Source organism: Crocuta crocuta, unplaced genomic scaffold (genome assembly GCF_008692635.1).
Source record: "Crocuta crocuta isolate KB4526 unplaced genomic scaffold, BGI_CrCroc_1.0 scaffold41, whole genome shotgun sequence".
NCBI classification, from domain to species: Eukaryota; Metazoa; Chordata; class Mammalia; order Carnivora; family Hyaenidae; genus Crocuta; species Crocuta crocuta.
Genome location: NW_027529428.1, coordinates 7,763,314 through 7,773,027, shown reverse-complemented (window position 1 = coordinate 7,773,027; position 9,714 = coordinate 7,763,314). Strand labels below are relative to the sequence as shown.

Sequence of the window (9,714 nt, the reverse complement as noted above, 5' to 3'; positions counted from 1 at the left end):
CTCTTTGGTATCAAAATGCAGTACAGAATTTTAGAATTTAAGATTCTAGGGTAGTGGTGAAGAAAAAGAACAAAACACAGATGGGGCAGAATAGAATATCTATCTACCTATACACATACATGAACGCATATATTTGCAGCTTATAAAATCTTCTTTATATATGATAAGTCACATAGGAAAATAATTTAAAAAGAATCAAAGTACATATGGTATTAGTAAAAAAAAAAAAAGGCTTAATTTTTTTGAGTATTTTTTTCAAGGTAGTACCATCCCACCATACATCACAAACCTAAAAGAGATTATTTACAGGATGATATAATCTCTTCAATGATATACTTATCCTCCTCTTCCTGATTAAAATCAGACATCTCTCCACTTCTCCGGGGCCCCTACTTCCTGTTTTCTTTAGCATGTGCTGGTCACTGTGAGGGCTTCTGTGAACGGCTCTCACTTAACTCTTCTGTTGTTCTGAAATGGGATAGTTGGTTAAACTATGAAGCCCATATTTCTAAATTTCCAGTTCACGTAATTGATGCTTTGTATCTTTACCTCCTTTTGAGTCCTAAGGACATTACAGCAACCGCACAAAGATCATGGCATGTCTACTTTACCAATCATCTGCTTTGGATTCTCGAAGTTCTATAGTATAATTATTCCTATAGCAGCCCCCACAGGAGATGCCTTCACAGCACACGGACTCAAATGGAAAACATCCTGTGACAGGTTTGGAGCTCAGCTACAGAGCTCATATTCCCTTCAGTTTCCAGGGTTAAACACCACACCTGCAGAAGCCCTGACTGTGGTTATTGCTGCAGCATCAGTGATTTTCCCTACCATGCTTCCTCTTCAGTACCTTTCATAGAATCACTTTCCGTACCCCTCTCATTCCTGTCCTATGACACATAGTCTTCTGATAATATTTTGCTTGTTCTGAATGACCACTCATAATCACAACCGGGAGAAGGAATAATAAATAATCTGTTTATTTTCTTTCAGCTTCTTAACATCTTGTCTACTGTGTTCTCCTTAAGGGCCAGACTCTTAGAGAAATGGAACCGTGTGTCGTTAAGACCAAAAAGAAGCTCAGAGAACATCAAAGAAGTACAAAAAATGAATGCACTCCCCCCAAGTAACTTCATTTTCACTATAAGAAAATGCAAAATGGTAAAATAACCATTCCCAGATGAAAACCTAAACTTGTCGTGTTTTAATACTACATAAATTATTTTCCTTAATATGTTCTAACTAGGGACCGGTTTTATTCTTATTTTTACAATCTAGTCTTTAGTTCATTTGATGTGAGGAAATGAAAATTGATCTTCATCAAGAAATGTCTACGTACCAGATACGAAGCTAAACTTTCTACACAGATGTTTCTCCTAGAATCCACTAAAAAGTGCATGGAATACTAACTGCTATGGATATTTTACAGATGGGTAATTGAGGCACAGAGAGATTTTAAAACTTGCTAAAATTTACAAAGCTAGTAAGTAACAAATCACATTTGTTGTCCAGCAATTGGATTCCAGAATCTCTGCTGTTAGCTCTTACGTTATTTTGTTCCTCATCATAGTTAAAATGTGTATCATCACTTTTCCACTTGCATGGCTACAAAAAATAAGTGATCTCTGTTTCATAGACGAAGTAAATGATGTGAAGTCACTTGCCTAAGGACCTCTATAATACATGGCTACACAAAAAGAAAAACAGACAGTGTATGTGAGGTGGGGTAGAAAATATTATTAGATAGTTTTTCCTCCCCTGGTATAATTGATTTTTTCATAAGCTTTGAAGCTCACTTAACACTAAAATTGTATTCAAATTCAAATTCTACTTCTGAAAGAAAGGACCTTGTTCCTGGGTTGCTAATGGCATAGTTTTTCAAAGCACGGCCTTTAGGGAACCATTGCCCAGAGTTTAAATTCTGATTCTTCCTCTTAGGGACTGTGAGATTTTCAGCAAGTAATTTAAACAACTTGAGGCTTCCTGCAAGGTAAGGGAAATAATGATCTCCCGTTTGCAGACTGTTAAGAGAATCACGTCCAGTAATATATGTTACACACGTTTTGTATAGTGCTAGACAGTGCGTATGTGAACATTAAATGTTATTTTTTACCTTTTATACTTAAGATGGGTGTGAAGCAAGATTGAAGTACAGAAAATGTGAAAGCCGATTTTGAGTGGAAAACAGGATTTCTCTGTGGAAGATGTTTAGGTTCAACATAAGAAGCGTGAGAAATCAGGAGTGGGGGAGGGGTTTCAGTCAGGTGAGGGTCTGATTCTTGATCTTGGCTCAGGTCATGATCTTGTGGTTTTTGAGATGGAGCCCTGCGTTGGGCTCTGTGCTGACAGTGCAGAGCCTGCTTGGGATTCTTTCTCTCCCTCTCGCTCTCTGCCACTCCCATACTCTCTCAAATAAATAAATAAACTTAAAAAAATAAGAGGTCTGGGAAGTAAGAGAAATAGGTATGATTGGAAGCAGTTTAATTCATTTTAGCTTTAAACTCTTATTTATTTATTTATTTATTTATTTATTTATTTATTTATTTATGTATTTGACTAAACTCTATTTCCAGCATGGGGCTTGAACTCACAATCCCAAGATCAAGAGTCTCATGCCGTATCAACTGAGCCAACTGTCACTCCCTAATTAATTTTAGCTTTAAATCTTCACCTAAGCCCATTGCTTTATTCTGTAGCTTATAGAGGTACTTTGTAATGACGGAGTCTGTAAAACTGGATTATGCTCTCTGTTTTTGTTTGATTCTTGGTGCTTTCGTTGCTACGTACGGTTTTTACCCAACATTTTAAGTTATAGTTTAAATAAAAAATAATTTAATAAAAACACTTCATAACTCGGTGTTTCATTACATACTGGCAGTGTTCAGGTAAATTAGTTACTAAAGAGGAGGCTTTTTTTGGGTCCAGACCCATAACCAAAATAGTAAAGGAACAGAATATCATTTACCCTTACAACTCTATTGATAATAAATAGGATTCATGTAATGCCCCTTAGGAATCAGCCACCCTGATGAACATTTGTGATTTGCACTGTACACCCTACAGTGAATGAAGATATTTCCTTCCTAATCATCTTATTAATGACTCTATTTGGGACTCTGGCCAACAAATGGCATACGGTTGCACTTTGTGTGTGAGGGAGTTTGGCCTTGGCTGACTGTTACGGCCCTCCCTGACAGGCCAGTTCAGCAAGCCCCAACATTCGTATTCACTCACTAAAACAGCTTTCTGTGTTCCTGACACCGGAGGAAGCCATCTATAATCCAGATACTTTTGAAAAGTACTTGCAGACGGCTACTCCCTATATTTCTATGTATGCCCTTCCATTTGCTCAGAGACAAGTTATGCCATTCTAACACCAATCATGGGTCATGTGAAAGGGGACAGGGTATTTCTGGAACATTTCTCAATCGCATTGTTTCTCTCTCTGAAAGTGTGCTGAGTGAGTGACCGCACTCTTAGGATAAAAAACTCTATGAAGAATGCATCAGAAGTTTCCAAATCTCCTCTCATTTGAAAGTGATAAACACACGATAGATTGGTTTTGTTTTTTTCTTCCCTACATTTATTTCCTTAAGAAGAAATACATGGTTTTCTAAAGTTTGTTTCCTACAAGTCATTCCTATATTTTAATTGCAGGATCTATAGAAATTCTAAATTTTTTTTTGGCATCATCATCTTAGTGATTTTTAAAAAAATCTAATATCAGTAGCATAAGAATGATGAAAATTAAATAATTTATTTTTTGCTCTTTAACAACTAGAGGGGTCCTTAAGATGGAATTTTTAACATTTCTGCCAAATTATGTCATTTGTGTCATCAATGCAGGCAAAGTATTTCACATCATAACAATTTCTAAATTTCTCGAAAAATGAATAAAACATGAAATCCAATTAATAGTATCATCAGTAATTGAAATACATCTCAGATACAGAGTGTCAGACTATTTATAAGTTCACTGAACTAGAGATTGGAGTTGACCATGACATCCATCTATTTGTCTTAGTTCACGCTTTGGTATTTTTCTGGTAGGTTTTTTTGAAGTTGGAATATGGCACTTTACATTACATTTGCTGTAATCAATAGAGCTTAAATTCTTGGAAATTTCACTGTAGTTATAACTAATTTGAAACCAAAACCACAAAGAAAGTTGTCTGGAGAGTCAGTTCATTTATTTGTTTCTGAAAAGCTCTAAGAAAATTGGAAACTAACCATTTATTTATAGTCAATGATTTTATTGAATAGAAGCAAAAAAAATAATGAAAGAAGATTTCAACACAGGGACAGAAGAGTAAGAAGTAATTCAAAGATGTAAGAATTTCAAAGACTTAGTCAAAGAAAATTATGAAAAACAGCAGAGTTCAAGAACAATCAATCCACGGTAAAGATCTCGGATGGACAAAAGCTAAGCACGCACAATGCTTTTGCACTGCATTCCCTTTATTACAAAGACAATGAATAAATCAAACTGTTTCTGTATTTCATCACCTTGCTTTGTTTCAACTGTCAGTTATGAAAAATTACTGAGAAGACACAATTTCAAAAAGAAAGAAAACTGAATACTATGAACACACCATGAGTAGTAACTTCAGGAGAGCTGGTTTTTCTGGCATCAGACCGGAAATGAAACAATGATGTAGCAGCTGGAACCTAAGTGTCTTATTGAGTTTTCCACACCCTCCCCAAAGAGGGAAACCAAGTGGATGCCTGTGGTTGTATGGACTCTGGGAATGGGGACTCAGATACAAGAGTTTACTAAGTGACTTTTCAGCATTAAATGGTAGCTGTATACGGGCCCATCATCATTCAAGTCCTCATATTCCGATCTCACTTTTGGATTTTATTGTCAGTCTATAAGTTTGCTTCTTATAATGGTTTATCAGCCTATTAATTAGAATTTTAGATAATTTTATGCCTCCAAATGTCTAAGCTAAGGTAGGCGCCATGGTCTGCACTCAACGAAAATAAAAGATCAAAATTCAAGTCCTGACTCCTCTGTTCACTGATCACTGAGGTTAGCTAGATAAATCTCAATGTCCTTCAGTTTTGAAATATGTACAATGATAATATCACCTCTTTTACTTTTCCACAGCATAACTGTGAGGATGGAATAAATATATGTAAAAAAGTTTTGTAATTGCTGAAGTATTAAACCAACAGGGAGTTGTACCCCAACAGATGTAGTAGGAAGGATTTTGCCTCTATTTCTTTGATTTAAAAAATATTTATATATTTGAGAGGAAAATACTAGGCACTTTTTCCTTTTTAAAAAATTTTTACTTAAATTCTAGTTAGTAAACATACAGTGTAATAATAGTTTCAGGAATAGAATTTAGTGATTCATCACTTACATATAATGCCCAGTGCTCATCGCAAATGTCCTCCTCGATACCTATCACCTATTTAGTCCCCCCTCCCATCAACCCTCTGTTCTCTATAGTTAAGACTTTCTTATGGTTTGCTTCCCTCTCTTTTTTTTTCCTTCCCCTACGTTCATCTGTTTTGTTTCTTAAATTCCACATATGCGTGAAATCATATGGCATTTGTGTTTCTATGACTGACTTATTTTGGTTAGCATAATACACTCCAGCTCCATCCATGTCATTGCAAATGGCAAGATTTCATTCTTTTTGATGGCTGAGTAACATTTCTAGGCACTTTTTAATATCCTTGCTGTTAGGGTGGTTTTGTCCCAGTTCAAGAATCAGACAGTCAACAAAAGATAAAATTCCATAAAATCAATGATACACTTAATTGGCACTGTGAGATAATTCTTGGCATGAAGACAACTTTACCATCTACATTCAAAAATAATGGACAGACAACTTTACATATAAATATATATACATATATATTCCATTGAATAAAGTAGTTGGAAGCACTGTTTGAGATGTCTCATAAATGTGGCAAATTATCAATAAATAACTGTTCCCAGTTTTAGTAAGTACAGTTATAATGTGTTTTCTAAATAAAATGGCCTTAAACTGAATAGTAACCATGATTATATCTATCTTTCTGAATCACCATTTTGCCTTATTATTCTTGGAAAAATCTATATGGTATTGTTCAACTAAATGCTGATGAAGCTTCTATGCAGAAGTCAGAATAAAATAAAAACCCAATGGGATAACTCTGGTCCCCTTGATGCAGGTCCAATAGCTGAGTCCACTACCCCAATGTGTTCAAACTTTTCTGAATGCAATGCTTTCAATTATTATTTGGTCCAAAATAATAAGAAAATACAAGTTACTACTATCTAGGAACCCTGACATTGAATAAAATGTTACACACACACACACACACACACACACACACACACACCCCTCTACTGCAGAAAAACAGAACTCACAGAGTTTTCCAACTTCAATGATCAAGCCTTGTTATAGGAGGTTAAAACATTTCCACTACAGCAGCATCGCTCACTCAATGTAAGAACCTTGAAGAAATGCGAGCTACTTATTTTTTAAAGTTACCAGAGACAGACACGGGGCTGCTAATATCTTTGTCTACCCTTTTTGGTTTTAATTTGCCCTTTTGAGGAAAGTTCAAGCATGCCTCAGAGATCTCAGTACATGCCAAGTGTACACTAAAGGGTGGAATCTATTGAGTTTCAGTCTTAAACTGCAAGGAGTCAGCTAGTCAACCGTATAAATTAACACAATCACGTCCCATTACTTGCCACCCGCCTACCTGGGCAAATGCTCAGCAAAGTTTTATGTTTCCGAGTTTCAGAGTCATGGATAGATAAAAGTCCTTGATTGATTTCAGATGTCCTTTACATCACCAGGAGCCCAGAGCATTAAAGAAACAAAGGAAGTTAATTCAGGTTTACCGCAGTAGATTAAATTTCCTCCTTACTCATTCAATTTCAAGTTGCTCTGCACTAGTCTCAAGTAAAATTTTTATTTACTCATGAACTTACCCAAGTCAGGCAGGTATTAACAGTGCTTCTTTGATCTTTTATTTTCTTTGTTAGCTTCAGCCTTAGTGTGTTCTTCTCCACCCTCCCCTACCTCCCAGTCCTGTTTTGGTTTTTATTTATACCTAAATATTTATTTTTCTTTATAGTGAGGTCATTCTAAATCCCAATCTGATCATTACAAATCATGCTAGTTAACAACAGGTCTACAGTGGGTTGTTAGACAAGGAAGCCATTCTTCATTATTGTCATCAGATCATTAATTAATAGGGAAGGATTCCATATGAAGGTGAAGAAAGGGAGACAGATGTGAGAATACAGAACTGCAACTAGAGTTGATTTCAAGAGATCAGTTTTCCGTATGTGTTGTTCAGTCACAGAACCTGCATTGTATTATGTCACAGTCAGTATTGGCTCACTTTTAACCTACATAAGCCCTCCCCGGAGATTTCCACTGAGCTGCTGTAAGAGAATATTATTGGCTTCCCAAACATGGAGAGTAAGCCAGCTTGTCCAGTCTGATTACTTATTATTAATTCTTTGGACAAATTAGCTCATTCTGATACAGAGGGAGCTCATTGTTCATTACTCCTTTAAGAAGTATTTATTAAGAGCCTACTATGTGCTAGACACTGCTAGGAAATGAAATGAAGAAATAAATCAGGGAACCTGCACTCTGTTGGGGGACATCGATATCAAACATGTAATTACATAGATAATCACACAAATAACTATATTCATACCAAATTCATGAAAATGTTCGGCACAATCTTCTTAAGTCATAATTAAAGTTTTCTATTTTTCTTCTTCTAATTCTAAATGAGAATGTGTTTTTCTTCAGAAATGATAGTGAGGGAAAGAATTTCTTCCTGAAACTTCAAAATAAGCTTTCATTGGAAGAATAGGAACAAAACCAAAACAACAGGCTTTTAATGAAGCAGGGAGGTTGCTTAAATGGCCAGTTAGAAGTAGGAATAATTTTGGGGTGCTTGGGGAGCTCAGGTACTTCAACATCCAACTCTTGATTTCAGCTCAGGCTCTGATCGCACAGTTCATGAGATCGAGCCCTGGGTCGGGTTCTGTGCTGACAGTGTGGAGCCTGCTTGAGATTCTCTGTCTCCCTCTCTCTCTGCCCCTCCCTTGTTTGTGCACATTCTCTCTCTCTCTCTCTCAAAATAAATAAATAAACTTAAAAAAAAGAAATAGGGATGACTTCATTATTTCAATGTATATTTTATACACACACACACACACACACACATATATTCTAGGCATTGATGGAATATGTATAATATATATACACATACCCATACCTATTTTCTTCTACAGACTTCTACCTGAAACCATAATTTTCCTTTATAATAATGAAATTATCATCTATGAATGTATGTGAAAGAGGATCACTAATTTGGGAATCAAAAAAATAACATGAAAAGATCAACAATTGGAAGAAAAAACAAAATTTTAAAATAAGCGATGTTGTTTACTAATCTCACAGTGCCAATCTTCATAAAAAGATTGCTGTCTTTTTTTTTTTTAAGTTAATTTCTTTTGAGAAAGAGAGAGCACGAACAGGAGAAGAGTAGAGAGAGAGGAAGAGAGAGAATTCCAACAGGCTACACACTGTCAATGCAGAGCCCAACGTAGGGCTCGAACCATGAATTGCGAAATCATGACCTGAGCCGAAATCAAGAGTCGTATGCTTAACTGACTGAACCACAAAGATGCCCTCATTTCACTTTCTTTCTTTTTTAACATTATTTTTAATGTTTATTAATTTATGAAAGAGGAGACAGAGCATGAGTGGGGAGTCAGGGAAGGATGGAGACATAGAATCCAAAGCAGGTTCCAAGCTCTGAGCTGTCAACACAGAGACCAACGTGGGGCTTAAACTCATGAACTGTGAGATCATGACCTGATCTGAATGAAGTTGGACACTTAACCACCCAGATGCCCCTATTGCTTTCTTTTTAATGGAACAATATTTTTCTGTTTTCTGAAAACAAAATAAGTCTTTTGTTAGGTTTAGTTTTTCTTTTAAAGGAAATATAACTGCAATATTGCACATGAAGCTTCCAAGGCTTTGGGAAAGTATTTTCTAGTTTCCAGAACCTGGATCAAACCTTCTTCTGGAGCTATCAATGAAATATACATTGCTTAGATTTAAAACTACAAAATGATTGAATCAGTACTTTTGGTAAATACACTATTTTTTAAGATTTTATTTTTAAGTAATCTCTATACTAACATGGGCTCAAATTTACAACCCTGAGATCATGTGTCACATGCTCTGCTGACTGAGCCAGCCAGGCACCCCTGGTAAATGCACTACTGACTGAAGTGTGAAGTCTAAGAACTCATTTGAGCATAATTCCCAGATTCCATATGAAAAATGATGCTTTTACTAAGTATAAAATGATGAACATCCCGAAGTATTCTCTCTCTCTATTATCAGGATGGATTTTTCTAGAATTTGGGGGTAGATTGTAAACTTTAATTGAAACTTCTCATCACCTCTGACTACAAATGGCCCACTAAGCTAAGCAGTAAATTGATAGAGACTGAGGGCACTGCAAACCAGCCATGAAATTGTATCAAATTTGGTCCCTTTGAGGACACTACACCTGAATGTATATCTAATGGAAGGTCATGAAAATTCAGTTCTAACCTTCTTTTTATCTGTCTCTACCTATAAAATAAAGCATACCTATTTAATCAATCTCTAACTCAAAGGTTATGCTATGTTGGATTGAGCTGAGCTACAAATGTGCAGG

At 35.9% G+C, this 9,714-nt stretch overlaps 1 long non-coding RNA gene across 1 annotated transcript; it reads right to left on the bottom strand.

Annotated features, from left to right (window-relative positions):
- Window positions 1-350: 350 nt before the first annotated feature.
- On the bottom strand, window positions 351-7,063 carry LOC144227631 (uncharacterized). Its single transcript, XR_013333981.1, has 3 exons — window positions 6,944-7,063; window positions 6,712-6,794; window positions 351-468 (listed from the first exon to the last, which is right to left on the bottom strand). It is a non-coding gene; the product is annotated as an uncharacterized LOC144227631 (long non-coding RNA).
- Window positions 7,064-9,714: the final 2,651 nt, after the last annotated feature.